General features: G+C 42.8%; 1 protein-coding gene across 1 annotated transcript in view; it reads right to left on the bottom strand.

Moving 5' to 3' along the window:
- The window catches only part of LOC137618366 (probable ATP-dependent RNA helicase ddx17), a 208,025-nt gene extending 190,590 nt beyond the window's left edge, over positions 1–17,435 (bottom strand). Inside the window, exon 1 of the mRNA XM_068348533.1 lies at positions 17,390–17,435. The gene's annotated coding sequence lies outside the window, so the exon portion shown is untranslated. The remainder of the gene's footprint in view (positions 1–17,389) is intronic.
- Between the last annotated feature and the right edge of the window lie 7,140 nt (positions 17,436–24,575).

Raw genomic sequence — 24,575 nt, 5'->3', positions numbered from 1 at the left:
TTTTACCCCAAGTGGCCCAAAGTCTCTTGCACACATCCTTGTGGAGGGTCCATTCGGTTGGAATTACTTGCCCTTTCCGACTGAGACAATCTGCTATGACGTTCAAGTCGCTTTGGATGAACCTCGTTACTAGGGAGATGTCTTGACCTTTTGACCAGATGAGCAGGTCCCTGCGATCTCGTACAACGTCAGTGAGTGGGTACCTCCTTGTTTGGAGATGTACGCCAAGGCCGTGGTGATGTCCGAGTTAACTTCCACCACTTTGCCTCGAAGGAGAGACTTGAAGCTTTTCAAGGCCAGATGTACTGCCAACAGCTCCTTGCAGTTGATATGCATGCTCCTCTGACTCGAGTTCCACAGTCCTGAGCATTCCCGACCGTCTAGTGTCGCGCCCCAGCCCACGTCCGATGCGTCCGAGAAGAGAACGTGGTTGGGAGTCTGAACAGCCAGGGGAAGACCCTCTCTTAGGTTGATATTGTCCTTCCACCAAGTCAGACAAGACTTTATCTTTTCGGAAACCGGGATCGAGACCGCTTCTAGCGTCTTGTCCTTTTTCCAGTGAAAAGCTAGATGGTATTGAAGAGGACGGAGGTGTAGTCTTCCTAGTGACAAAATGTTCCACGGATGACAGCGTCCCTACCAGACTCATCCACAGCCTGACTGAGCAGCGTTCCTTCTTCAGCATCTTCTGGATGGATAGCAGGGCTTGATCTATTCTGGGGGCTGATCGTCTTGTTGTTCAGCAACGTCCTCATCAGAGGGTTCCTCATCCGAAAACTGATGAGGAAACGGCAACGGAGTGGGCAACGTCTGGCTCGCTGAGTCCGGTCGCACTGGTGCATGCGTGACGGAGCCGGACACAACATCATGGAACTGCTGCACAGTCTGTGAACTGTCAACAACCATGGGTGCGCGAGGAAGCACAGCGTCAACCCGAGACTGTCTAGACCGTCTGGGTTGTGCAGTCAACACCCTACCGGGTTGCTGAGGTTGACGCACTGCGTCAAAACAAGTCACCTCTGCTGGTTGTTGAACGTCCTGAACGTCAACAACCCCCTCCGAGCGTCGCTTAACGTCAACGTGCGGCTGGCAACCCACACTGGGTCGCATCGGTGGAGGAACCACCTCAACTGGCAGACGCGAGTAGGTTACCTCAGCGTCAACAGGGCGCACAACCGACCGGTTGGAAGGTTGTTGGCCAGAAGGTTCGGTAGCAACCTTCTCCGCATTAAAGTCCTCTATCAAGGACGCAAGCTTGGACTGCATGTCTTGCAGCAAAGCCCATTAAGGGTCTACGGGAGCAGGTGCGGCAACAGACGGGGTTAGCGACTGAGGAGGTACCGCTTACCATCCCTGAAAGCCTTGTTATGCATGACATAATTGTACAGCAAAACTTCAAAGGCTCGAAAACAGCTGTGAGGTTGACCTGTAAAAAACTTGGAGCGTCTCCTGGCCAGGCGCCAGGGAGAGGCTACGAGAATTGAGAAGTCTATCTGGGCAGAGGCATGAACTCCCAAGCCGAGAACTTCTCTCGTGTCATATCAGACTCTCGCTCTATAAACCAGTTTAAAAGAAGGGAAAGCAAAGGCTGTATCCCCCAAACTCCTCCTGGTGAAAAACCAGTCGCCTAGCCAACGTAAAGCTCTCTAGGAGAGCGAGAGAGCACTAGCTTAAAAACAACGGCTTCGAAGTAGCTAGGCCTAGTGTAAGCTCTGAAGTTTAGGCGAACGAGGAGCAGCAGTTACAAAAAGATCCGGACAAAGATCCTTAAAAAAAATCATCATGATTTAATTAAAGTCCATAGGGGGCTAAGCAGCTTTAGGCTCCTCTCCATCTGACAGAGTCCTCAAGGGAATATCAGTAGGAGGGGGAACAGCAACTTCCTCATCTACAGGAACCTTGTCCGATAAAAGCTGAGTCTCAAGCAAGGGAGAGACCTACCGTGGTGGCAATGCTTTACAAGCAGAGTCCACACTCACTGGTGCATTAGTAGCGGACCAGAACGCAACGTCATGTAACTGCTTGACAGTCTGTGAACTGTCAACAACTGAACTGTCAACCACAACAGGTGCGTGAGGACGCACAGCGTCCACTCGAGACTGCTTTGACTGCCTAGACTGAGCAGTCAAAACAACTCTAGAATGCGGAGGTTGACGCACAACGTCAAAACAAGTCAACTCCGATTGTTAGTGAACGTCTTGAACGTCAACAGGAGCATCAGCAAGTGGCCTAACGTCCAAATGCGGCTGAAAAACCACACGAGACCGCATCGAGTGTGGTTCTCAACAACCTGACTGACGTGATTAAGCTACGCCAACGTCAACAGTAAGCACAAAGGAACGTTAGGTTGGCTGAAAGCCAGGATATCAATGAGATAAACGGCTAGACTCAACGGACTAATCGGCAGAATAGTCTTCCATAAGGGAGGCAAGCATATACTGCATGTCTTGCCATACAACCCATTAAGGATCAACGGAAATGGTTGTGGTAAGAGACGAGGGTAACGTCTGTGACCGCAACACTTTGCCAACAAAAAAAGACTCTCGGAGTCTGTGTTACGCTTTTGTTAGGCGGCGAGCAGTTATCCGATGACTGCATAGGGTCAGAGCTGTCCTAATGGTTGTAATCAGGACGCTGGACCTGTCCTGAAAGGACTGACTTTCGCTTAAGGGCTTCGAAACCTTGTGACAGGTTTCTTATGCGAAAAGCCTTCGGATGACGAGGAGAAACAACGTCTCTCTCGTCTTATGGTAGGGGAGATCTTGGTAAGATACACCCGATACCATAGAGGGAAAACGTCTGTTCGTTGATCAAGGCCTCTCGAACCCATAAGTCGTTTGACATTACTTCTCCCCTGGGCTTGGGAGCATGCAAGAGGTCCCGGACTAGGTGAACGACAGGCACGAACAGACGAACCCTCGGACGCAACACTGTAACACTTTGCGCATATCACTTTATCACTTCGATTTTCTGTTTTGCACTTATTTCACTGAAATCGAAACTTTTACTGATTTCTACCTGAAACACGCAATTCTACCCTTCATTAAAAGGTAGTAATTGCGAAATCAGTCGTATAATGCAAGCTCATTAATACCAGCAAAAAACAGAAAACATATTTTAAGATAAAAAAAATCAGTGACTGGGAAAGAGACTAAACACTAGTTCATATAACTACGTTTTCAATCTCTCACCGCACATAGCCTGGGGACGAGAATAAAAAACTAAAAACGTTTTACCCTTCCTCCCCGTACAGCGACTAGGGACGAGAGTAACTCGAGAACAACGTTACCCGCTTGAACGGAACGTTTTCTCTCCTCTCTCTCCCTCCGTCTCTATCTCTCTCTCTCTTTCTCTCTTGATTTCGCACCTAAGAGAAGAGCCCAATTATATTTCGTCAAAAAAAACATGTTATTTGACTAAAGGAAAAAACTGAAAGGTTTTTCAAATAAAAAGTTCCTTTAAAATAGAATTTAAAACATTTAAGCTAAGAAAGAATGAACAAAACGTCAGAATCGATTTACTCTTACTGCAAAGTGAAACCGTGATACACTCTCTCTCTATCGTAACGATAGAGCGCATGTTGAACGTCCTGAACGTCAACAACTGCGTAGCATAAATAAACTAAACGTTAGTTCATCTTTGAAAACAGTACGAAGACTATCAAAGAAATTCTTTCATAAAATATTACATTTAAAAAGTTTTAAATCCTTAGCTCTTTAAAAGCTAATTACGATATAAAGGGCTCAACGTTGATTAACTTCGGTTTCCAAGTTAGGACCGCCTATCTCAGGAAAGGTCGCATATAAACAAAACATTAAAATTTATTTTTATATGTTTATAATAAATGGAAAGTTAATCGAAGAGGCCTAATAAAGGCGGAGAGATATAAAATATATAGATCTATAACGTGATAAGATAATTACTAAAAGCCTAAACACACTTCCGTCTAAGGGAAGGGTCGGCCATTTAAAAGTGAAAGAAAGTCCATACTCTCTTTGTCACCATAATTAAATCTATCCAAAACGAGTTCAAGATTTAAGATGAAGATAAAACACCTGCATAGCGAAAGCTCAAAACTAGAATATAGTACTTCACCAAATAGATGTGAAAAACTCCAGTTTAGCAACAGCGAGTAAGTACGTCTTGTCGATAGCTCGACAGAGAGAAAATTGAGTCTTTGTTTACATTGAGTACTGGGTATCTGGACGACAGATGGCGCTGTTGGGCACACCCGCAACCTGTGTAGCGATCGCTGGCGAGTTTTTACCGTAGAGTTGTCTGTCGGGCAACAGAGTTGCAGCTATATAATCACCGGCTAAGTTAAATATTGAAAATTTATATTTTGAAGTGTCCTTTCTTCTAAGTCCCTTTTTTCATTTTCTTTCGACTGTATAATCTTTTGTTCTGCATTTTCTATCTTACATTTTATTTCCCTCATTTTCCACACATTTTTTTTCTTTTGCAAGATTTTTCTTCCACTTTTTAATTTTCTGAAATAAGATCCTTCTGTCTCTTGGTATGCACGTCTTTTGTTTATTGTTTTTTTTCGGTACATGTTTTTCAACAATTTTCTCCAGTATTTTGTACAGTATGTCCGTATTTACCTGTATATTATCACTTATAAATACATTTTTCCATTCTTTATTCAGTTCTTCATTTATTTCTGACCATTTTATATTCTTACTGTAAAAGTTATATTTTCCATATCCTTCCCAAAGTTTTGTGCTTTTATTAATTCTGTGATCACTTGCTTTGGAATGAACTATCAATTCTATGACATTGTGGTCTGAAATTCCAGTGTTATACACTATTATTTTCTTTAACATAATTCACCTCATTCACAAATACTAGATCTAGGACATTTTCCTTTCTTGTTGGAATGTGGTTTATTTGTTGCATATTATGTTCTAATAGCATATCTTGAAGCTTTTCAAATTGCCTCTTATCTTCTGCGCTACTATTACTCTCTTTTTTATATGTATACATACAACCACTTTCTTCTATCCGTTCTTTCCAATCCACGAAAGGAAAGTTAAAATCTCCGGATAGGAGTATATTCCAGTCTTTATGGTTTCTACATATATCATCTATTTTTTCTATTATTATGTCAAACTCCTTAGTATTTGGGGGTCTGTAAACTACAATATTCACTAGTTTTTCAAATTCAAATTCTACCGCAATCAATTCACATTCTGTGTTGCTGTATTTTTCACAGACTTTTCCTTGATTTATGTCTCTTCCATATATTGCGGTTCCCCCTTGATTCCTATTTTTTCTGTCTGATCTATAAGTTTGGAAACCCTTTATCTGGTCATCACTGCCAGTCTCTTGGGAATACCATGTTTCACTTATATTTAATATATCTATTTTTTCAATTTGGGTTAGTTCTTCTAGGAACTCTATTTTCCTTTTAGAGTTACTCGTGACTAAACCCTGTGCATTCATCACTATTATGGTTTGTGTTTCATTTCCATTATTTAATATTGGTAATAATATGGATTCTCCCATGCTTCCTTCCTGTTCTGATATGATGTTCTTTTCTTCATTTCTCGGAATTCTGCCATTAAAAAATCCAACTTTTCCATAATATTTGTTCTTTCGCCTTCATACTTATTTGTGTGTGTAAACCTGCAATTATCCCCATATCTGCACCAACCCCTGGCATTATACAGTATATGCATTCTTTGTAGTTGGGCTCTATTTGTGGAGATTTAGGTTGAAAGGCCTTTTTTGATGCATAGTGCGGTATATACGCGGCCTGCTTTTTTTTTTCTTTTTTTTTTTCATTTTTGTTTTTCTTTTCAGTTTGCTGAGTTTTCTTACTCTCATTCATAATTGCAGGATGCATATACTGTATCGACATTTTTTGTTGAAACTGCATCCTTTTCCTTCTTTTAGGGTTTTGCATATTTTTGGATGGAGATCTCTGCATTCGTCTCCATATCCGTCTAAATACGCACATTTACCATATATTTCATAATTATGGCATATCTTTGGATGCTTGTAGTAGCATCTTTCGCCAAATTTGCAATTCCCTCTTTTCAGCCTATTACAGACTACTGTATATCTTTCTTTTCTTTTTTTTCTTGTTCTTGCTCTTCCCTAAAAGTATGTAGGTCCGGGTAGAGTCTCTTGGGTCTATTATTTGTTTCCATCTGATAATTTATTTCTTCATAAGTATGTTGTTGGATGGCATCATAAGTTATATCAATGATTTCCTCTGCATCCTTACACATATCCTGTTCATTTTTCTCTTCTTCTTCTTCTTCTTCTTCTTCTTCAACTAATTGCAGCTTTAGTCTCGACTTAATTATATTTTCTATCCAGACTAAGCATGTTGAGCAGAATACCTTTGTGTCTCTATTTTTTATTTTTTGCTGTATTTCAGCACATGTGGGGTGTGTTGGAACATTACAGGCATTACATTTTCTAATCAGTTGTTGAGGATTATTAATGGAATACCATATCTTACATGTATTACACCATTTTGGCATTCTTTTTCCCAATGCATCAATCAGCATATTCACCATATTGGACTTGTTATTGTTCTTTGATGGAATGTGTTGATTGATGTAGACTTTCTTTATAAGTCTCTTCAACACTTGGATCTTCTTTGGAATTTCTTCAATTATTTTACTGATGTTTTCCGCAGATTTGTTCCAGTCTATTGGATCATATTGTTTCAATATGTCTGCGAATATTTTTCCGTCACACTGGTTGGAGCTGCTAGTGACATCTGATGTCAATCGGTCGAGCTCCTGTTTCGCCAACTCATGAAATTTGCCTTTGCTGACTCCAGCGATGTCTCTCCACCAGTTGCCTGTGTTATACAATGCCATCTTGATCGGATTTTTATTAATTCACAAGATAACTATCCTATGCCGACGATTTATCTCACTTTTCTGCCCTCAAACTAATCACCGACTATTCACGAAAACTTGTAGCTATATTTCACTCGATAGCCTTTTTGTTATCCGCGTTAAATCAGGATATTTTTAGGGACGCACAAGTGTTCACTTCACCGGCACACAAATACAACTCGAGAGAGAGAGAGAGAGAGAGAGAGAGAGAGAGAGAGAGAGAGAGAGAGAGAGAGAGAGAGAGAGAGAGATTGTTTTACGTACGTAAATGTAAATTTTAAACAAAAAAAATATGATAGGTTACAACATGTACATATACTCTTCAGACTTTTAAAACCTTCCCTTTAACTTAATGCATACAGTACTTAAATAAAACAGGAACAAATATTAAAATGTTAGAATATTAAAGTAAAAAATAAAGATTGTTACTGTACTCACCTCGAAAGAAGTTCAAGAAAAACTTGAATGATGATGGCGATGAATTTGCTGCACAGTAGAAATGATGATGATGAAGCTGATGATGTCTTCTACTGTGCAGCCAATAATAGTATTTTACGTCTCTTCAGACGGAGGTGTCTTTTCCTGGGACACCTCTTCAACTTCTTCAATTTCTTCCGAAGGCGTACTAGCAGGAAGAACTGGCTCTTTTTTGCGAGGCTGGAAGAACATTGTGATCGGAAGTTGCTGCCGCTGCTTCTTTTTTCGCTCTAAGAGCATCCTGTAGGGAGTCATGATGTCATCGACCTTGTTGGAGAATTGCATACAGTGAACCCTCGCTACTTCGCGGTTCGACCATCGCGGATTCACCACTTCGCGGATTTTTTCCATAACCCATATATATACAGTAATATATATATATATATATATATATATATATATGTATGCATGTATTTATGTATATATGTAGGTATGTATATGTGTATACATATAAATATATATATATATATATATATATATATATATATATATATATATATATATATATATATATATATATATATATATATATATATATATATATATATATATATATATATATATATATATATACACACACACACACACACACATATATATATATATATATATATATATATATATATATATATATATATATATATATATTTATATATATATCTAAAGTAGGAAGATGTGATGTAGTTCTAAGGGAAAAGTATGGGAAATATGTCTGGGTAATAAGCAAAGCTCTACCTCCAGTTTGTTTCTACATTATGATCAGAGATAAATGTAAACAAAACATTGGTTGCCACTTTTTATCGTGCTTTTTAGCATGTTTAGGAAATGCATGATATAAAATCACCTTTAATATTTGTGCCTGTTTTAGTTTAGGGTACTGTAGTACATGCATTAAGTGTTCTGTACATTAAAGGGTAGTTTGTTAACAGTACTACGTACAAGGGAAGGTTTTAAAAGTCTGAATATACATGTTGAATAAATAGGTAAATATGGTGTCACTACTTCGCGGATTTTCACCTATCGCGGCCGCGACTGGAACCTATCTACCGCGATAAACGAGGGTTCACTGTAGACCGAACCATATCCTCGTCCCACTCTTGCAACATTTCTTTCAACTCCTTCGCATGGTTGCAGGCCTTGGCAAGCCGTTCTAATGTTAAGCCCGTTTCTTCGACATTTTCTTGGGTCTCTTCCTGGGTTTCACTCTCTTCTTCGCTTGCCGATTTCGTCAGGTCTTCTAGGTCTGCGTCAGTTAGCGGCTGGGAATAGCAGTCCAACAACTCGTCAACGTCTTCAGTCGTCATGTCGCCAAACCCGTCACCTCCAATTATGGCAGCCAACTGCACAGATTTGCGTATTACAGAGTGTTGGATTTCCGACGGAGTAAATCCCTCGTCGTCGTAAACAATCTGGGGCCACAACTTCTTCCAGCTCGCATTCACGGTTGCAGGTTTCATCTCTTGCAGTGCCTTCTGAATATTCTTCAGGCACGTGGCTATTGTGTACTTCCGCCAGTACGCCTTCAAGTTAAAATCTTCATCCTCATCATCTTGGGCAGCATCCACACACGCAACGAGGTCCGCCAAGGTATTCTTCGTGTAGAGGGCCTTGAACGCCCTGATAACCCCCTGGTCCATTGGTTGAATTAATGACGTGGTGTTGGGTGGCAGGAACTCAACCTGAATGCCCTCATGCGACAGATCAGTTGCGTGTCCACCAGCGTTATCCATAAGGAGAAGGATCTTGAATGGCAAGCCCTTCTCTACGAGATATTTGCTGACTTGCGGGATGAAACACTGGTGGAATTAGTTGGAGGTCAGCATCTTCGTAATCCATGCTTTTGGATTATGCATCCAGTACACGGGAAGGAGATTCTTGTTTTTATTTTTCAAAGCGCGAGGATTTTTCGACTTATAAATAAGCCCCGGCTTTAGCAAAAATCCAGCAGCATTGCCACACATCACGAGGGTAACGCGATCCTTGAATGCTTTAAAGCCAGAGGCTTTGGCTTCCTCTTTGAACAGGAAAGTTCGCGACGGCATTCTCTTCCAAAACAAGCCGGTCTCATCCATATTAAACACTTGTTCCGGCTTGTATCCACCTTCGGCGATAATATTCTTGAACGTCTGGTTCACGTAAGTTTCAGCAGCAGCAGTGTCAGCCGAAGCAGCCTCGCCATGCAGGGAAACGCTTTTCAGGGCGAAGCGTTTCTGAAACTTCGCGAACCGTCCTTTGCTGGCGGAAAAACGTTGTTTCTGAGGCTGGGAATCAGTGGATGTCCCTGGTTGAGGTTCATCTGCATCATCATCTTCTTCAGCATGGTTGCCATCGTCGTCTTGAGGTTCCTTTGCCGCAAAATTCTCATACAAGCTCAAAGCCTTTGTTCGCATGGTGTTCGTATCCAAGGCTATGTTCTTCTTCCGGCAGTCGGCAATCCACACAGCTAAAGCACCTTCCTAGCGTACGATCGTTTTATTACGCGTGGTAACGACTCGCTTCGCTGATCTGCTAAAGGTGATTGCAGCCGTCTTTCTAATGTTCACCTCGTCCTTCTTGATATAGCGAACGGTGGATTCATTGATGCCAAAATGGCGGACTGCGGACGCAAAACTTCTACCGTCTTTTAACATATCGAGAAGCGTCACCTTCTCAGCAATCGTCATCATCCTTCGGTGGCGTTTAGGCTCACTACCAGCCTTAGTAGAAGCAGAACGCTTGGGAGCCATTGTACAGTAGGATTTACAGTAACAGAAAGTTCAACAAAAAGTTCAACTTAAAACAGTCGCGCACAGCACAGATTAAAGTTCAAAACTTAACAACGTCTACTCAGCGATACGGCGTAAGAGAAAGTGGCCGCGGACAGAGGCTGGAAGCTGGAGATGCGGGCAAAACACCAATCACAGGCTAGATAACAAAACTTGAGTTCTGATTCGTCATCTATCAGCGCTTGAACCAATCACAACCCGTCTTATATGATGCGCAGGTTACCAATTCAAAGTACAAGATACCCCGCGTATACTGTACAGTACAGTAATAATAATAATAATAATAAATAATGATAATAATAATAATAATAATAATAATGATAATAATAATAACAATAATAATTTTATTAACAACAACAATAATAATAATAATAATAATAATAATAGCTTTACATATGCTATTTTACACTTTTGTTGTAGGATGTGTGTCTCTCTCTCTCTCTCTATCTCTCTCTCTCGTACGCTTATTCGAAATGTGATTTTTGCAACAAAGAATATTATTGGATGCAGTACTACGTACGTATACATACAAAAGATTCATGGAAAAGAAGCACATCCATTACATTTGTAGTACAGTACAGTAGTAGCCATCAGCAGCCTTACACCATTCTAATATGGTATGACTGCATCTGATTTGCGTTTCATGTTCGATTTAATTTTTACTAAGTACTGTATACAGTATTGAATTATCATATGATCACATTCTCTTTTCGTGTTTTATTTCTTTGTGCTTAATTATATGTCATATGTAATGCAATGAACAATCAGTAAGAGCAGATATTACCAATTACAGTATTAATGGAATTACAGGTAACGAAATATCGTATTTGGGGTCTTCAGATATCGCGGTATTTTCGAAATTTACGGAAAATCCGCGATATGTATATATATATGGGTTATGGAAAAAATCCCGCGAAGTGGTGAATCCGCGATGGTCGAACCGCGAAGTAGCGAGGGTTCACTGTACTACCCAATGACACCTTCTACCTCTCCAGCACCCACTCCAGCATTTAAGTCACCCATGACAACTATATTATTCCTTCTACCCAGTCCTTCTACACACCTACTTAAATATTTGATATAAAACATATTAAAGTTTTTTTTTTTTTTTTAACTATTTTGAGAATGACTAATTTTCCCAGACGACATTTTGCTACACTAACACCATCTATTGACCATTGCTTATGGATGCCTGCCAATTTCCCGCTTCTTTATAAAAAAGATAATGTAAGGACATCGCTCCCTCCGTCGTCCAGCATTCTCATCGAATTCTCCATTTTATTTAAATTCTCCTTTCGCCACACTGTGGCTAACTGTATATATTTGTTCCGCTCCCTCAGAGCTATAATTTCTTGTATTTGTCATTTCGCTACATATTTCTATTGACTTGTATTTCAAGTATTTGTATGTGTGAAAAAACACACATTTTGTGGCAATTGGTTCAAGCCAGATTGGCGCCAGCGCGCATGCTACATTGCCGTCCACCCCTTGTATTATATTCGCGCACCTGTTAGAATAAACAGTCGGTTGTTGTTGGTGATAGCTCGTCTCACTGTCCTTACAACTGGTAACCCCGGAGTTGAAGTAGCATCAGCGGTTTTGGCTTTGCCATTAACGGACTTATTACGGCCGTGCTACCTTCTTTTACTCCGTTACCTTAGGCGTGAGCTTCGGCCTTTGGTGTTCCCACACCTCGGTGCGTTTGTAAGGCAGTAGGATGAGCTTAACCGACATCTCAACTTCCCACCTCTTTGCAGACTGACCACAATGGCGGATTCAAGCCGCCCATCACGCCCAACGGCCTCGCCTCCACGCCCAAAGTCAAACTGCCGCCGTTTTCTCAACACAACACCGCTTCCTGGTTCCTGAGAGCAGACGTACTCTTCCGAGTCGCTAGGCTCAGCGACTCCTGCGCCAAGGCCGACATCGTTTTCACCTCCATCCCAGAGGAGGTATTCGACAAGATTAACCCCATGCTCGAAGCCCAGGCTGGCCAAGTTTCCTACGACGACCTATGAACGAAACTAATCGGTATTTACTCACTCTCCGTCTCAGCAAGGGCACAGAAAGTCCTGGATCTCGCCGGCAAACCCATGGGTGACACCTCTCCTGTTGAGGCGTGGGACAAGTTGACCGGCCTGCCAATGCTTCCCGAGACCGACAGTAACGGCCGACGGCGCGAGATTTTCCTTCGACGCCTGCCGCAGGAGGTAAGGGCCCAATTGACGGACGCCGACACGCTTCCGATGAACAAACTCCTGTCGAAGGCTCAGAAGCTCCACGAGGCCTCCAAAGCATCCCGCCTCGGGGCATCATCAGTATCGTCTTTGTTCTCCTCCTTCAGCTGCTCTTCCAAAGACACTTCAGCAACGCCTCCTGACGACGACGACGAGATCAACGCTCTGGCAAGGAGGAAACCACTGCAACCGACATGTCCAAACCCTAGGCCTAATCCAGCATGGTGTTTCTACCATCAGCAGTTCGGCAGCGACGCCAAGAAAAGTAGGGCACCATGCAATTTCCCTAGAAGATGACGCCAGAAGAAACCACCTACCACCATCGCAGCTACAGGAAACCAAAGCAAGTATGGTTTCTATATCCTCGACATCGTCTCCAACCATAGACTCATGGTCGACACTGGCGCTATGCAGTCAACGTTCCCGCCGTCACAAGCCGACCTAAACCATGGTCCCAGCAAAGACATCCCCTCGCTCGTCGTCGCCAACGGGTCTCCCATACGGTGTTATGGGACTAGGGTCCTCAGGATATCTATCATGGGCCATTCGTATTCCTGGCCCTTCGCCATAGCTGACTTCAGTCGCCCCCTCCTCGGCGCAGATTTCCTCGCTCACCACCGACTACTCGTCGACGTTGCTGGGAAACGCCTCATCGACACAGGAACCTGCCGGTCCCGCGCCCTAAGAGCCAGCCCTGCCACAATGTCCGTATCCGCTGTAAGGACGTAGCCCTACGACGACCTTCTGCAAGAATTTCCTTAAGTTTTCAAGCCCGAGCTCCGCCAATCTCCGGGATCCCCCTCCAAGCATGGGATCTACCACCATATCACAACGACGGGACCTCCTACATACACCAAATTCCGCCGCCTCCCGCCCCAGAAGCTGAGGGACGCCAAACGCGCCTTTGAGGACATGGAACGCATGGGTATCTGTAAGAAAGCATCGAGACCCTGGGCATCTCCCCTACACATGGTAAAGAAGCCTGACGGGACCTGGAGACCTTGCGGCGACTACAGGCGCCTCAACCTCATCACAACGCCCGACCACTACCCTCTGCCCAACATGCAAGACCTGACGAATGCGTTGCATGGCGCGAAATACTACACCAAGATGGACCTTCTCAAGTCTTACTTCCAGGTCCCCGTATTTCCAAAGGACATTCCGAAAACTGCCATTGTGACACCGTTCGAATCCTACACCTTCGCATACTCAACCTTCGGTCTACGCAATGCGACCTTCCAACGCCTAATGGATAGCATCCTGGGCGACCTACCATTCTGCGTCTGCTACGTAGACGACATCCTGATATTCTCAAGGACCAAGGAGGAACACCGGAGGCACGTGCGCACCGTCCTCAAACGCCTGCAGGAGAATGGCCTGGTTGTACGTTTCGACAAATGCACGTTCGGTGGCGAAGGAGTGGACTTTCTCGGTCATCGCGTGTCCTCGAGTGGGGTAAAACCCATGACAACCAAGGTGGACGCCATCAGAAAGTTCCCGATACCTACGACCACCCGCCAACATCAGGAGTTCTTAAGGATGGTCAATTACTACAGGCGCTTCATCCCCAACATTGCACAGACCCTGACAGCCCTCGACGACGTCCTGAAGGGAAAGGCGAAGAAACTTGAGTGGAGTTCCCCACAACAACACACATTCACCCGGACAAAGGATGCCCTCGCAAACGCCACCACCCTGGCTTACTTCGACGACAACGCCCCTCTGCGACTGACAACCGACGCCAGCAACGTCGCCTGTGGGGCTGTGCTGGAACAGCTCGTCGATGGTTCTCCTCGACCATTGGCATTCTTCAGCAGAAAACTGAAACCCGCCGAAACAAGATACAGCACCTTCAACAGGGAGCTCCTCGCCGTCTACCTCGCCGTCCGCCACTTCAGGCACATACTGGAGGGCACACCCTTAACCATCGCGACGGACCATCAACCCCTCGTACAAGCCTTCACAAAATCGACAAACACATGGTCCTCCCGACAACGTCATCTCGCAGCACTCGCCGAATTCGGGTGCACCATAAGCTACGTTCCCGGAAAGAAAAACCCAGTCGCAGACGCCCTTTCAAGGATTGAAATCGACGCAATCCACCTGGGGATTGACTACGCCAACCTCGCATCCGAGCAGCGCACCGACCTAGAGGCACAGGATCACCTGACGGGGCCATCTGCGCTCAAGATAACTGCAATTCCCCTCGGGCCGGCAGGAGTAACTATCCTCTGCGACAGCAGCACCGGCCGCCCACGTCCCTGGATTCTGGCTTCCTACAGAAGAAAAATATTCAACATCATCCATGGATTTTCACACTCCTCGGGACGTACCACTGCTCGCCTCCTGTCTGAAAAGTTCATCTGGCCAGAGATCAAAAAGGACGCCCGGGAATGGGCGAAGATATGCATCAATTGCCAGACGAGCAAGATCAGCCGTCACACCGAATCGGGGATAGGTGATTTTCCCCAACCGAAAAGACGTTTCGGTCACATCCACATCGACGTCGTGGGACCTTTGCCGCCTTCGGGATCTGCTCGCTACCTGCTGACAATCATCGATCGCTCCACGAGGTGGTTGGAAGCATCACCGATGACCGAAGCTACAACCCAAGCATACGCCGAAGCCCTTTTGTCGAGCTAGGTGAGCAGATTTGGCGTTCCTGACGACATCACGACAGACAGAGGCCCCGCTTTCCTGTCAGAGATATGGCTCGCTCTGGCAAACCTGATGGGAACAACACTCCACACCACCACAGCATACAACCCCGCAGCAAACGGCATGGTCGAACAAACTCATTGCGCCCTCAAGGCGTCCCTGATGACGAGCTGCACTGACGGGGACTGGAAATCACGACTTCCTTGGCTACTTCTCGGCCTTCGCACCGCCCCTCGCGCAAATGGAAAGCCATCGCCCGCTGAATAGGTTTACGGAGAGGCACTCACAGTTCCCGGCGAATTCTTTCCCACATCAACCGACAACACGCAGCTGGATCATCTTAGGGGCATCGCCAGGAAGTTCAGGCCATGTCTTATTTATTGTTAAGTATTATCAAATAAAATATACAATTAAAAAATAATGGCACTTCTGAGTAATTGATCCATTTTCTATTTTAGTATATGTTTCATATATACTGTATATCAATGTCCGCTGATGTCACGAACTTCTCTTTGACTGACTCTGTTGACAATGTGGGTTTCCGGTCGCTTAGTAACTCCTCCACCAACACCTTCCCCCTCCTGCAAGATTTGCTATTATTATTTTTTTCCAACATTTAAAGAACCTCCTAATTACTGTACTAATAGAGGAGAGGGAGCCTTTGTAGGGTGACGGCCAGGTCCGTTTTCAATCATGGAAAATGGGAATATTATAAAGTGGGGTGGACTATGGCCGTCGTTCTAAAATCGAGTTCGTAGAAAACGGGAATATTCTGAACTGTGTCCGTCGTTCTAAAAACGATTTTGGCGGGAGAAGCTAACTTAAAAAACCCACCTAACCTATGCTAAAAGCCGTATCCTCCACCAACACCTTCCCCCTCCTGCAAGATTTGCTATTATTATTTTTTTTCCAACATTTAAAGAACCTCCTAATTACTGTACTAATAGAGGAGAGGGAGCCTTTGTAGGGTGACGGCCAGGTCCGTTTTCAATCATAGAAAATGGGAATATTATAAAGTGGGGTGGACTATGGCCGTCGTTCTTAAATCGAGTTTGCAGAAAACGGGAATATTCTGAACTGTGGCCGTCGTTCTAAAAACGATTTTGGCGGGAGAAGCTAACTTAAAAAACCCACCTAACCTATGCTAAGAGCCGTATCCTTACACCGGGGGGGCTGTGCCCCCCCGGACCCCCCCCCCCTTACACAACAATATAATTAACTACATAGTTAAATACTGAAATCCATGTGTACTTACATGATTAATATTCGAAATCGCTGAATTCCGAATCTTCGGGAGGCGAGCTGACAATCTTCTTTCTGACTTTCAATGGGCGGGATGGAGCCGATATTGCAAGTAGAACACACACCGGAAAAATCACCTAACAGGCCTTTGAAATACAAACAATCACTGAAATTGTTAGTGGCCATGAAACTGAACACTTGAAAAAAAGTAGGGTTGTTAATTTGGTCGAAATTAATGATATCTTCAGAAACACGAGATGTAGCACTGGACGACATGGTGTCTGCACTAGAAAGAACGAGCGTGCTTCGTGTGAGGTATGGTATGATCGAGATTTTTGAATTCTTGAATTCTGATTGGGGAAAAAAATGCCTGTAGGCTAATCCGCAGGTCAAGTGGGGTCTCATTGGGTCGTTTCAAAAGTACCACGGCCGCGATTAGTTCGGTAATTTGTCACTACAGCGGTGCTATCGTAACGCCATCTACAGCTAGTTTTTTTAAACTACGGGAGCGAGAAGATTCGTGGCCGGAGTAAGAACTCGAGCCACATATAAATTTTCAGGTAATTTAGGGTTTTCGGCAAAAAACATAAAAGTGTGCGTTTAAGCACATATTTAGGATCCGTAGACCATTTCCAAACGATCTTATTCTATACAAGATAACAGTGGGAGCAATAATAAACAAATTAGGACGGGTGGCCGTAGCGCTACAAACTACCTGAGGAGAGCTGCAGGAATGCATAATTTTTGAGTAAATGGAGAGCGTGCTCTTGTAAACAAATACCCCGTTTGGGGTTATATCCCAGAAAAAGAAATAGCATCACACCGAAGTCCCCTCAGGAATTATACCTAAAGGATGAACCAAGTAATACGGAGGGTTTGTAACAACCCAACAATGAGCACAGATGGGCAACACACAAGATCTCTAGTTAGAAAACATGTAGCTAATATTGTTAGGTCAAAATAAGGTAAGCTTACGCTCATTGAGTTTTACAGGTAATGACACCCTATCTGTAACGTATTCTGTTCAAAATTTCAAGGGGTTAAGCTTGCCTGGTTATAAGTGATGTTATTAAGGACAAATAGCATATCAAATAAAATACAACATAAAATTAACAGGAAGGGATAACTCACTTAAGATTTCTGTACTCACATCAAAGTAAACAAATAGATTACAATTTCCTCATTGCTCTCTCCACAACACTGTGATTGTGGGCAGACTACTAGAAACGTCGTAGTTGCGAAGCGCTGCAATCTGAGAAAATTAATTATCATTAATTACCTCCAACACAACCACCACAGCTTACACACTTTTACTTCTAGCTTCAAGGGCCTTTATAGGATACTGGGAAACATCTTTAGTTGGTGTTTCTAAATTCCTTAATTCTATGCAATAGCTTCTAAATTTCTTTAATTCATAACAACTAAACATGCTCCGTAGTATCATCTGCCTCACTACACTGCACGCAAAGCCTATTCTTATCATTCCTGTTTCTATAATTTTGTTTTAATTGCATCATATTCAACCTTGTTTTCATAACTAATGCTGCTTCCTTAGTGTTAAGTTCTCCTATGTAGTGTCTCTTCTGCCATTAGCCTACTATTCACAAACCTCAGTTTGGTCATCTCTGTTTCTTTTCTTCTATTTTTCTTTTAATTTCATTTGCCACTTTACTTATTATTTCTGTTTTGAGTTCTTGATTTTTATACTTTCTTACTTCTTCAATTTAATGATATTTTTTTGCATATTTCTATAATACTTTTTCCCAACATTCCCCATATGGTTAACTTATTTGATCTTTCACTATCTCCTTAACTAGTCGTTTGTTATCTTATGTTATGGTGTTATGAAAAGCATCACCTTTTATAGTCTATTCCATTTTCAATTGACCATATTCGTGTTTCTCCTATTAACCCCCAATAAGGTGTGGTAGCAACCTGTTCAATCATTCCTTTATAATCATTATTATTACTTGCTAAGCTACAACCCTAGTGAAAAAGTAGGACGAAACAAACACAAGGGTTTTATATATATATATATATATATATATATATATATAGAGAGAGAGAGAGAGAGAGAGAGAGAGAGAGAGAGAGAGAGAGAGAGAGAGAGAGAGAGAGAGAGAGAGAGAGAGAGAGAGAGCGTGTTACAAGGAGTTACAAGGATTCTGGATGTCTCAAAGACCTTTTAGTCCATTCGCGGAGATCTTTGCTCTTTGGTAGAGCGATTTAGTTTAAGCATTTAAAGAGTACTTATGATCTTGTCTAACTTATTCCTGAACTAGTTTCCCGCTTTACTGTTTACTACATCTGCTGGAAGTCTTTTCCCAATATTTGCTATTTTGTACGAAAAGAAATTGCCACATTGAGTGGTGTTGTATCTTTTCAATTCTAGTTTGTATCCATTACCTCTGGACTGATTTGTGCTACGCGTGAATAGATTGTCTATCTATATCCCTCTGAATACTTGGGGCTCAGAATTGGAGTCCGTGATCTATATGGGGTTTTACAATTGATGTGTAGCCTACAGCTGTAGTACATTGTCTTTGTTTCTGTATTTGAATGTTTTCTTTATGTAACTTATTAGTTTTCGTGCTTTCTTTTCAGATTTTGTGCTCTGTTTGGCGACCTTCAAATCCTTGCTGATAATAATACCAAGATCTTCCTCCTGGACCACATTTTCTATTTCATTGGCCAGGAGTGAGTAATCTGATTGTGGGTTACTAATCACCCCCGTTATTCCATTTTTTTTATTTTTTGTTTGTTATTTTCTGTGTTTTACGCATCTCTTTTTTCTTTTGTTTCCTTTGTAACCTTCATTATTATACCCTTAAATATTCATTGCTGCTAACATGTCCATCATTCCCCTGTAATGCTTTACCTTTCATCACCTCATTCTTCTGTAGATGATTTTCTCTCATTTCGTGAGCTCACAGTACATTGCTCTGACAATGCAACCGACCGTCGACAATTTTCAAAGACAGCGCTTGGTTGCGTTCTGTTCCAAATGCTCTTGAAGCTTTGGATGTTTAACCACAATTGGTTTGTATTTAAGTAACTCTTTAATTTACGTAACTCATTGATCTTAGCTTATTGCTATTTATATCTCAGTACCTATTTATGAGTCTGTTTAGCTAGGATTGTTTCCTGTGTTATTGAACATCATTAAACGCCACTTAATTTTTTTGTATGTATATTAATTTTCATAAACCAGACAGTAGGATTTCTTTATAATTACTTTCCCCTGGAGTTTCAAGAATGATCCTTATATTTATAAAAAGCACCCTTCAGCAAACCACATACTCATGGAAATTTGAAGAAGCACACTTCAGCAAACCACGTACTCATGGAAATTTGAAGAAGCACACTTCAGGAAACCACGTAGGCTACTCATGGAAATTTGAAGAAGCACACTTCAGCAAACCACGTACTCATGGAAATTTGAAGAAGACTCGACCGGCTCGAACCAGCTCAGCGGCGGGAGGCAGAAGCGTGTGAACGGCCCACTTAAAAACCAGGAAGGGTGGAAGGCGGATTTAGGCATAGCCTCTTCATCTGAGACGCCGTTTTCAACTTGGGCGCCGGTTCAACTACTTGTTGGTCAATCAGTTACTAACCAACAGTATGCCTTACTTTGTGCCGTTATTTAGAAGATAGGCTTACGAAGATAAAACACGACTGTGCAGAACTGAAGATGCACCGTGTTCTTAATAGTTTACAAGATGCTTCTACTACGTTGTCTACAATCAACCCTCAAGAGCGTGAGTACTAATTAACGGTGCTCAACCTTGGCCAAGGGACTGTCCCCCCCCCCCTTCTTTTTGCCTTTATTTGACGATGTGCACATTTAGCTAGGAAGTCATGTTCAAACTGTCTGATTTAATCATTCGTGGCGTGTCCATTAACATAAGTTGTGTTCCCGTTCCCCTCTATCAAGTTTGAAATTTTATTGCCCGAGAGGAATGTGTTCAAAGTAGTGAGTAGGACTTTTGGTATTATTTCAGTCACCATTTTTACTTTCATTGGTTGATTAGTCATTTGATTATTGATTTACGATTTAATTGATTTGACCATTTTCTTGGCATTTTTCATTTTTCATATGCCATGCGGTCTTTATTCAAATTTCAATTAGGTAGTTTTGCTGTTTTTTCCTATGTCAGTTAGGTGAAAATTCCTGTTGTACTTTATGGAAATAAACGCCAGTTTTAGGTTAAAATTATTAACTGTTTTTAACTTGACCTTTACATTTTGAAATGACAATGAGTTATCACATGAGGTGAGATATGTCTTAAGGGTAAGTTTATATTTACATCAATCTAAAGCTATCAGTGTCAATTCCTTTATTGTAATGTTCTACGGTATTACCTCCTGGTGGTCGTTAGGATGTTTTATCTTTTACAGTACTGCTCCCTTAACTCTTTGTGAAACTGTCGTTAACGTAACTGATTCAGTCCAACCACACTTGCTTGGGATTTACTATTCTGCGCCCTGGAGTAACGTCTGAACATCAAGGTGATATCGGTGCCGACAGTCCCGGTATTGAATAATCTTTGGACTTAAACGTGTGTAGGGAAAGCAAACCGTCTTCGTTGCGGTTCTCTAGTTTGTCAAGTGTGAGAGTGTTGGCGCTTTATCTTTCAGGCTTGGGTCCGGAAATCAGAAACGGGGAGGCCTTCCCCGGAATTATTTCCCACACTTGAATAAATAACACTGGTCCTTCGAACCGGATCTGACACCATTGATTTGTGGAATAATGAAATTTTAAACATTATAAATTCATTTGTAGCGTTTTCGCTATATAAACATCACCCGCTTAAGTTGTACCTCAAAACCCCTCACACTAGCCAATTTGTAGAATGATTAAACCCTTCAAATCCCCCTCAAGCACCTAACGCTAACCCTCAGTTTGTATGCGTCTCAGTCGCTGCAGATCCTGATCCCACTCCCTTCGATGGTCGTAGAGATTGTTGGGCCGGCTGGTGGAGTTTGTTTCGCCAGACGGTACATGAAAACCCCAAGTACTCTCCCACAGAAAAATACAAGATTTTGTTGCGTACCCTTGAGGGACCAGCGCGTAAACTTCTCGGTAACCAAGTGTGGACAGAGGGTCTGTATGAAAGACCGATAGACAATCTTAAGCGAGAGTATGAGACCCCCATTCTGACTAAACACCTCGTGATAAATAAACTTTATAAAACATCCTCTCCTAATAATGATAGCAATGATCTCCGTCGTTTCCTCATGGAATGGGACAACACGGAAACTGAATATGTACAACTAACTGGGTCGTCTTTACCAGAGGTAATGTTAGAGCATGTTTTCACTAGTAAACTCAGACCCTTCCACCTAGGTATAGTTTACCGATATTACAATTGCGAGGAAGTAACCTTGGCCGAAATGAAAGGGGCCCTGTATGCTCATACTCGCATAAAGGAAATGATGAAGCTCATGACCAGCCCTGACGACGGCCCCAAACCTAATACCCATGATAAACCCGCCTACCGTTAAGAAAACTCACGCTCTTACGGTAAATCACTTAACCAGCCTAGACCTCCTTCCTCCAACGTGAACAATCATATACCTAAACTTAAAGTTAATAACGGGCATGTCCGGTCCGTGGATCTACAAACGACTCCTAGTCAATCAAATGAATGGCCTATCGCTGGCCCCAGTAACGGGACTGCTAGAGGTAAATGTATTTTTTGTGGCAATAGTGACCACGTGCAATCCAAATGTCCCCATTTCCCCGATTCAAGAAGTAGGATATCAAGGTTGCGAGAAATGAATTGTTGCTTCGGTCACTGTTTGGTCCGACGCTTCAACTGCCCTCCAGTGGGTCCATAATTCTAAAAGTAACTCCCCTTACGTCCTTAACCATGTGGAGGAGATAATTAACATTAAATTAACTTGTAATCTTAACCTGAAGCATGTCCCCACTAATAGCAATCCTGCGGAGCTGGCATCGCGTGGTGTCGCTGTCAGGTATATTCTTAAGAATAAATTTTCGCTACAAGGCCCTCCTTGGCTCAGTAACCCTTCAGAGTACTCCGATCAAAGCAGGTTCTCTATTAACCCGGAGATATGTGCATGCCCTATTCGGATCGATCCCCCGGGAGTACGACTGTTTGATCATTACAGCTCCCTTGACGACGCGATCAAGTGCTACACTGCACTCCTTCGTTTAATTCTCCAATGGATACAACCCTTGTCACAACGTTACCCTAATCTAACCAATAAATTCAACCTTCCACCCTTAACAGTCATGTTGAAATGTTCCCAGGCCCAAAGTTATCCTAACATTCTGAAGCAGGTGCAAGGTGAAGACGTTCGTCTCAATTCGGACGAACAAGCTTTCATCGGCCAACGTAAACCTTACCTGGATAACCAAGGTCTTCTCAAAGCTAGTTCCCGTCTCAGTCATGCCCCCGTGGAATTAGATTATGTAGATCCCATTTTGCTGGAACATCATTGTGCTCTTTGGACACTTATCGCCAGACATTGGCATGAACGTTTGCTGCACTGTAATACTTCAACACTCCTTGTTGAATTGCGTAAACAATTTTGGGTTCCCCAAATGCGGCAGCAAATCAAGAAAATTTTGCGCCGTTGCATCCATTGCCGGAAGGTGCAAGCGGCCCCGTACCCAATGCCTCCATTAGCCCAGTATCATCCCAATCGCCTTATTTCAAGAGTGCCCTTCCGAGTAACTGGCTTAGGTTTCACTGGAGCTTTTAAGGTATACAATTAACATGTAGATTTTGTTTACATCTTGCTTTTCACCTACGCAGCAACCAGAGCCGTAGCTCTAGAAGTCACAACTTCGTTAACGGTCATTGAATTTGTGCAAGCAGTGTGCAGATTTGCCGCTCGATTTGGTATGCCACACTGTATCGTCTCTGATAATGCTTCCACTTTCCAAGCTGGTCAAACTCTTCTAACTGAACTTATGCATCACCCTGTAATTGATGGGTTTAAATCTTCCCATAACCTGACCTGGAAATTCATCACTCCCCGTGCCCCTTGGCAGGGAGGTTTTTATGAAAGGCTAATAGGCTTCACCAAACTTAATTTAAGGAAAGCCAGGTAGCACTTGTATCCTACCTATAATGAATTTGTCACTTTGGTACAAGAAGCAGAATGCGTCATCAACGATAGACCTTTAGTTTACTTGTATGTCAACGACGTTACTGATACCCCCTTGACTTCGAGTCATCTGCTTTACGGTCGAACCCTCTCACTTGCTCCTCAGGTCTTTATGACCGACCTCAATGACCCCACATATAGGGTAGGGAACCCCCTTCCAGCTAGTTATCAGAAACTCACGAACATGTTGCAAGTGTTTTTAAAACGATGGACCCAGGATTATGTCAATTCCCTTCGTGACCGTCACATGAAAAATAATCGTATCCACCCTGTGCCTCCTAAAATTGGAGATTTATGTTTGTTAATTTTGGATGAAGTAAATCGGGAAGATTATCCCATGGCCCGTATTCTTGAAACCTACCCCGGTCAAGATGGTCACATTAGATCTGTGAAGGTGCGCACCCCTCATGGAATATATGTGCGTCCCATTAACCGTCTTATCCCATTGGAGATAAATGTCGCAGGTCCCTATATCACTGAACTGGAGCAAGGTAGTCCTGATTCGCTCATGACACCCCAGTTACCAGATCCTCCCTCAGAGGACCCTCTAAATGACGATTCTTCTGATGATGTCGCCCCTCTTCCCAAACCTGATCCTGTGTCCTCTCGAGGGCAAGCTCGTAGGGCGGCGGCAGATAAAGCTCGTGCCTTATTCCAGAAAGTGCTGTAAATTTGAAAGGGATGGGGAATGCCCCCTTCCATACCCTCCACCTCTTGTTAGTGGACCCCGCCTTCTCTCTCGCTCTTACTTGGCAGGGTGTGGAAATTCTTTCCACGCTTTATTTTAGTCACCCCCGTTATTCCATTTTTTATTTTTTGTTTGTTATTTTCTGTGTTTTACGCATCTCTTTTTTCTTTTGTTTCCTTTGTAACCTTCATTATTATACCCTTAAATATTCATTGCTGCTAACATGTCCATCATTCCCCTGTAATGCTTTACCTTTCATCACCTCATTCTTCTGTAGATGATTTTCTCTCATTTCGTGAGCTCACAGTACATTGCTCTGACAATGCAACCGACCGTCGACAATTTTCAAAGACAGCGCTTGGTTGCGTTCTGTTCCAAATGCTCTTGAAGCTTTGGATGTTTAACCACAATTGGTTTGTATTTAAGTAACTCTTTAATTTACGTAACTCATTGATCTTAGCTTATTGCTATTTACATCTCAGTACCTATTTATGAGTCTGTTTAGCTA

The sequence above is a fragment of the Palaemon carinicauda genome, chromosome 24 (assembly GCF_036898095.1).
Source record: "Palaemon carinicauda isolate YSFRI2023 chromosome 24, ASM3689809v2, whole genome shotgun sequence".
NCBI lineage: Eukaryota > Metazoa > Arthropoda > Malacostraca > Decapoda > Palaemonidae > Palaemon > Palaemon carinicauda.
Note: the sequence above shows the minus strand (reverse complement) of the source record. Positions and strands in the feature narration are given on the sequence as shown.